Here is a 6,000-nt window from a genome sequence, read left to right as displayed (position 1 = left end):
CTCTGTGTACTGTCACCACAGACTTTGAAGCTCTGATCAAAAGTAAAGTACATGCCCAACTGTCTCACTGACTTCCACAAAAGACAGGTTAGGTGAAATGATCTTGTTTTGTAACCTTATTTATTTTATGATGTTTATTGAAATGTAAAATTATTGTGTTAACTTTTATACATGCAGTTAACATGGTCCTCCTCAGTGTCTTATATTGTACACTGAATAAATGAGTGAAATATCTAATTTTATGGCCTTATTTTATAGAATTTTGATATTTAATTTTATCGTAGTGACCTTTATACATGTTGCCATGGTCCTCAGTTTCTTAAAATTGCTCATACATTCACTTTGCATGCTTATATATGTTGTTTTTGAAGGCTATGTTTCAAAAATAAATTTGTTTGGTTTGTATTATATAAAAGTGGGTTGCGACTTAATGACCATGTAAAAATGTAGAGTTGAGAACCACTGGTGTAATCTAAACTCTTCAGCAGTTGGCCACATGTTTTCATCCACATCATATCTGATGTTGGCCCTTGCCATGCACCTGGGAAAGAAAAGCTTGGTATGCCTTATTCACCCCTGGCAGTCTTCAGCTGAAATGTCTCTGCAGCCAGGATCCATTGCATCCAGGAGGGACATTTGGTCATGGGGCCGATGATCATACACCTTCAACCTCCAGACTGAAAAAAGTTCCTTATGGGGTTGAGGAAAGGTGAGTAGGGTGGGAGGAAAAGGGACATCACTCTTGGATGGTCTATAAACCAGTTTGTGATGACATGAGAATGACAAAATGCTACATTGTCCCATCACAAATGTCCTCGTGTTTCCTCCCACCTGTTCCCTTTCTGCTTCTCGAACCAGTTGTTGGTAGAGTTCATTTAAAAACGAAAGAAGGAGGTCACTGTTATAGGGACCAATCTGGCATTTGTGAAGGACCAAACCAGCTGTTGAGATTGCAGGACAAATTGTTATATTTGCTCCTCTCTGACCCGGTACATTACTGTACTTCATTTTATTTCATTGATCTATATGTGCAAAAACTGTGTATTACAGTAATAGCTTTTCAGCTGCTGTTGTTTTTGGAGAACTTATACAAGTTTATACAATATTTTTATACAAATATTTAAGGTTTTGAACCTTAGGTTTTCATTTTTGACATGCTGTGTGCAAGCATTTGTAAATAAGACAAGAATGATCCAGAATTGTGTTATTGGATAACTTATAGAAACATGTAAAATGACTGCATTTTGTGCAAAAACAACGTGAATTGTACTAGTCACTGAAGACTGATGTTGTATTCTGTTTAGAGTTTAGAGTTTTGAAAATGTAACTACAGATTGGACAAACGCATGTTAGCAGTCGTAAAAAAACTGTAAAATCATATAAAACTGTAACTGAATTCATAGAATTACAAGTGAATGAGTGCTGAGCAGTGGTTAGACAGGAATACGCAGGACACCTAGGACACAGCAAGGTCCTCTTTCCACAAGAGGTCGTGCTGATGCTCCTACCTGAGGCTCACCATCTGCACCAAAGGGACTGTTACTACTTGGCCGGGGAACAAGAACCTTAACTTTATCTGATGAACGATCCTGCGCACCCCGGACTTGTGTTAACGGGCCGCCCAATGGAGGATGGGTTCCCTTTTGAGTCTTGGTCCTCCCGAGGTTTCTTCCTAATCTCCACCATCATAGGGAGTTTTTCCTCGCCACTGTCGTCCCTCTGTTAGGGATCTGGACCCATACGATTGTTAAGCTGCTGTGTGACAACATGTGTTGTGAAAAGCGCTATATAAATAAATTTGACTTTGACTTTTAGTGAACACAAGACACCAAAGGACATGTGGACTAAGGACTGAGGACAGAACCATGAACAAATAAACAGGAACTAAAAAAGCAGTTCAATCCTCAGTCATGCTTTCAGTTATGCATTGATGTTTTTAAATATAATGTAATTTAATGCAAATTATATGTAAAAATATGCATTAGTTGAAAAATATATAAAACTTATTTTGAATGTAAATTATACTCTTAATGCTTACTGTAAAACTGTGTGTGAGTGAGCGTTTGTGTGTGTGTGTGTATGTGTGTGTGTATAGGCTCTTGGAAAGGTTCCCAAGGTGAACCGCAGTTTGCTGTGTTTCATGTTTGGAGTTCTCTAACACATCCACACACATGCAGATGTGAATCAGATAACTGCATCTAATCTGTACTGTGTATCGCCCCAGTATGATGTAGAAACAGGAGAGTACACACCCATCACACACACACCCATCACACACATACACACACACACCCATCACACACACACCCATCACACACACACCCATCACACACACACACACACACACACACACACACACCCATCACACACATAAACAAACACACACACACCCATCACACACACACACCCATTGCACACACCCATCACACACCAGAGGTGTCAAGTAACTAAGTACAAATACTTCGTTACCTTACTTAAGTAGAAATTTTGGTTATTTATACTTTACTGGAGTAATTATTTTTCAGTTGACTTTTTACTTCTACTCCTTACATTTTTACACCATTATGTGTACTTTCTACTCCTTACATTTTAAAAATAGCCTCGTTACTGCTATTTCATTTCGACTTGTTTTCATTCCGGCATGCCATCGCTTAAAAAAAACCCTATCCTAATCACGCCATCCGGATAGAGTGAATTTGATTGTGGTTGGATGAGAAGTATAAACAGGAAGCCAGGAAGACCAACCAACCCTTGTACTCAAGTACATTCATTTTCAATGGGCATATGTGCCCATTTTTCAACATTAACATTTTAATATAACATAAAAGAACTGCTCCTAAACTGGTTCTTCGGGAAAGTTGGCCACTGACAGCAAACGTTAGCCAGTTAGTAAAGCTACTTACTTTTATAAACGGTGAACAGGAGTGCTCGGTGGAAGAGCGACGTCATCCGCTATAGCTCGTAAAACCGTTGAGCGTCCGTTAACTGGTTAGCTCGCGCTACCTTTTTAAATTCGCCACGAAGATTCCAACAATATCGCGCACAATAGTGTTTCCCGCTTAAACATACTATCAGATAACTAAAGATTACTAAGTGTTTCATACTTCCTTGATGCCACTTGTATGAACTGGTGATACTGAGGCAACGCGCTGTGGATGTCTGAAGTGCGAGTTAAAGGGTTTATAGTAGTAACTGGTTTCCATCGTGGTGTTTCGCTGCTACAATACGAAACGGTGAAAGGCAGTTATTGAATGGACATAACTTTTTGCGTGTCGCGTTCATATGTCAATTTTAAACAGTCACGGAATCTGTGCTGTCAAATTGTAGATCAGGTGTAGATGTAAAAAACACCTCTGTGGGGTAGTGCACTATAGCTAGACCCCAGTGGTGCAACCTAAGCTTTTGTCCTTAATGGCTTTTTTTCCTTACATTACTTTAACTTTTATACTTTAAGTAGTTTTGAAAGCAGTACTTTAACACATTTACTTGAGTAAAAAGCTTGAGTTGATACTTCCACTTCTACAGAAGTACTTTTAAACCCAAGTATCTATACTTCTACTTGAGTAATGAATGTGAATACTTTTCACACCTCTGTCACACACACACCCATCGCACACACACACACCCATCACACACACACACCCGTCACACACGCATCACACACACACACACGCATCACACACACACACACCCATCACACACACACACACACACACACACACACTGATCACAAACCATACACCTTTCCACTGAGAACCATTATACACACAAAGCTGAATTCACCTGCTCCATTTGCAGACACTCGCTTCGATCCTACATTTATTTCAGCATGGTGAATCTGTTCAGAGAGACAGAATTACGGAAGGAAAATTGAAATGAGTTCTGTTGAGCAGGACGTCTCCTTCCACACAACAGGGGTTGTCTTCATGTAGCCATGACACCAAAAATAATCTTCAGCACACCTCCGTGGACTAGTCCTGCATGAGAGAGACGAGGAAGACGTGTTGGGGGAGGACAAGACACGAGGAGAGGAGGAGAGGTGGAAGGAGGGAGCAACAGATGGAAAGAGAGAGTGAGGATACAAAAGGGATTTCAGACATGGCCTTGGCTCTCCAGACTCGAGGTGTTTGAGATATGGGACACAGCCAGAGCATGAGGGCAGTGGCCACGCCCAGAGGGAGGAGTCACGCTCTCTCTGTACTCTGACCAGAGCATGAGGGCAGTGGCCACGCCCAGAGGGAGGAGTAACGCTCTCTGTACTCTGACCAGAGCATGAGGGCGGTGGCCACGCCCAGAGGGAGGAGTCACGCTCTCTGTACTCTGACCAGAGCATGAGGGCAGTGGCCACGCCCAGAGGGAGGAGTCACGCTCTCTCTGTACTCTGACCAGAGCGTGAGGGCGGTGGCCACGCCCAGAGGGAGGAGTCACGCTCTCTCTGTACTCTGACCAGAGCATGAGGACAGTGGCCACGCCCAGAGGGAGGAGTCACGCTCTCTCTGTACTCTGACCAGAGCGTGAGGGCGATGGCCACGCCCAGAGGGAGGAGTCACGCTCTCTGTACTCTGACCAGAGCATGAGGGCAGTGGCCACGCCCAGAGGGAGGAGTCACGCTCTCTCTGTACTCTGACCAGAGCGTGAGGGCGGTGGCCACGCCCAGAGGGAGGAGTCACGCTCTCTCTGTACTCTGACCAGAGCATGAGGACAGTGGCCACGCCCAGAGGGAGGAGTCACGCTCTCTCTGTACTCTGACCAGAGCGTGAGGGCGATGGCCACGCCCAGAGGGAGGAGTCACGGATGAGTTCTTCTCCTAGTGCTGTGACAACTGTAAATGCCCCCAGTGAACACAGGTATTGTGAAGGTATAGTGGTATACCGGGTATAGTTCACAGGTATAGTGAACACAGGTATTGTAGCTGAAGGCTTTTGAGTCAGTGGCAGATTTGCATTCTAGTGTATGTAATACTTACCAATGGCAAATAAAACTGAACCTTGAGCTTTGAAAACAACAGTAACTGAACATGGTCTCCCGAGGAGGACTGTCTTGGCTTCACATTAACATTTAGGTATAAATAGGGCAGCTAAGATAATCTGGGGTGTATTTCTGATCTACCTTGGAGCAAGTGAGAGAGCTTAACGCCCTGGTGTAAACCATCAAAAAATCCACACATAATATTAGGAATCCAGTCAACTCTGAAAGTCTTTTCTCTCTCTCTCTCTCTCCCTCTCTCTCTCTCTCTCTCTCTCTCTCTCTCCCTCTCTCTCTTTCTCCCCCTGTACAGCTGAGGCTTTCCTTCTCCTCCACAGAGAGGGATCCGGACATCCTTCCATCGCCTCTGGTTCCTACACATCAATCAAATCAAATCAAATTTTATTTATATAGCGCTTTTTACAACAGTTGTTGTCACAAAGCAGCTTTACAAGTGCCGAGTCCTAGCCCCCAGTGAGCAAGCCAAAGGCGACAGTGGCAAGGAAAAACTCCCTAGTTTTTGCATGAGGAAGAAACCTTGAGAGGAACCAAGACTCAGGGGGGGAGCCCATCCTCCTCTGGCCGACACTGGTCACCATGACAACAACAATACACTTCTTGACCTAACCTTGCAGGAGGTTAGCGAGGTCACCGCAGCAACGGAGGAAGGGGCGTACAGTTGCGGGACGCTCGGTTTGGTGTCGAGGCTGTTGTTGAGTTCACCGTGTCGCAACCGCTGTGTTTCTGTGGCTGCGTGGCCACGCCCCCGACTACAGTTCTGACTCACTGCCCTGTTGGGCAACAGTCCCGCTGTGACAGACAGCCGAAGCTGCCAATAGCAGGACGTGACCGGGCTTAGCCCCGCCCAGCCGGCCCAGAAAACTGTGGAAAACTGTGGATTTTATGTATGAGGCAGAGGAAGCAGTTTCAAGATGGACAGAGCAGAAAGAGAAAAAGAAAAAATGAAATTGCACGGAGGAATAGAGGGAGAGCAGACAGGCAGGGACTGTGTGTGTGTGTGTGTGTGTGTGTGTG

Source organism: Brachyhypopomus gauderio, unplaced genomic scaffold (assembly GCF_052324685.1).
Source record: "Brachyhypopomus gauderio isolate BG-103 unplaced genomic scaffold, BGAUD_0.2 sc54, whole genome shotgun sequence".
In the NCBI taxonomy this organism is placed as follows: domain Eukaryota; kingdom Metazoa; phylum Chordata; class Actinopteri; order Gymnotiformes; family Hypopomidae; genus Brachyhypopomus; species Brachyhypopomus gauderio.
The sequence above is the reverse complement of the archived record's forward strand: the minus strand, read 5'-3'. Positions refer to the sequence as shown.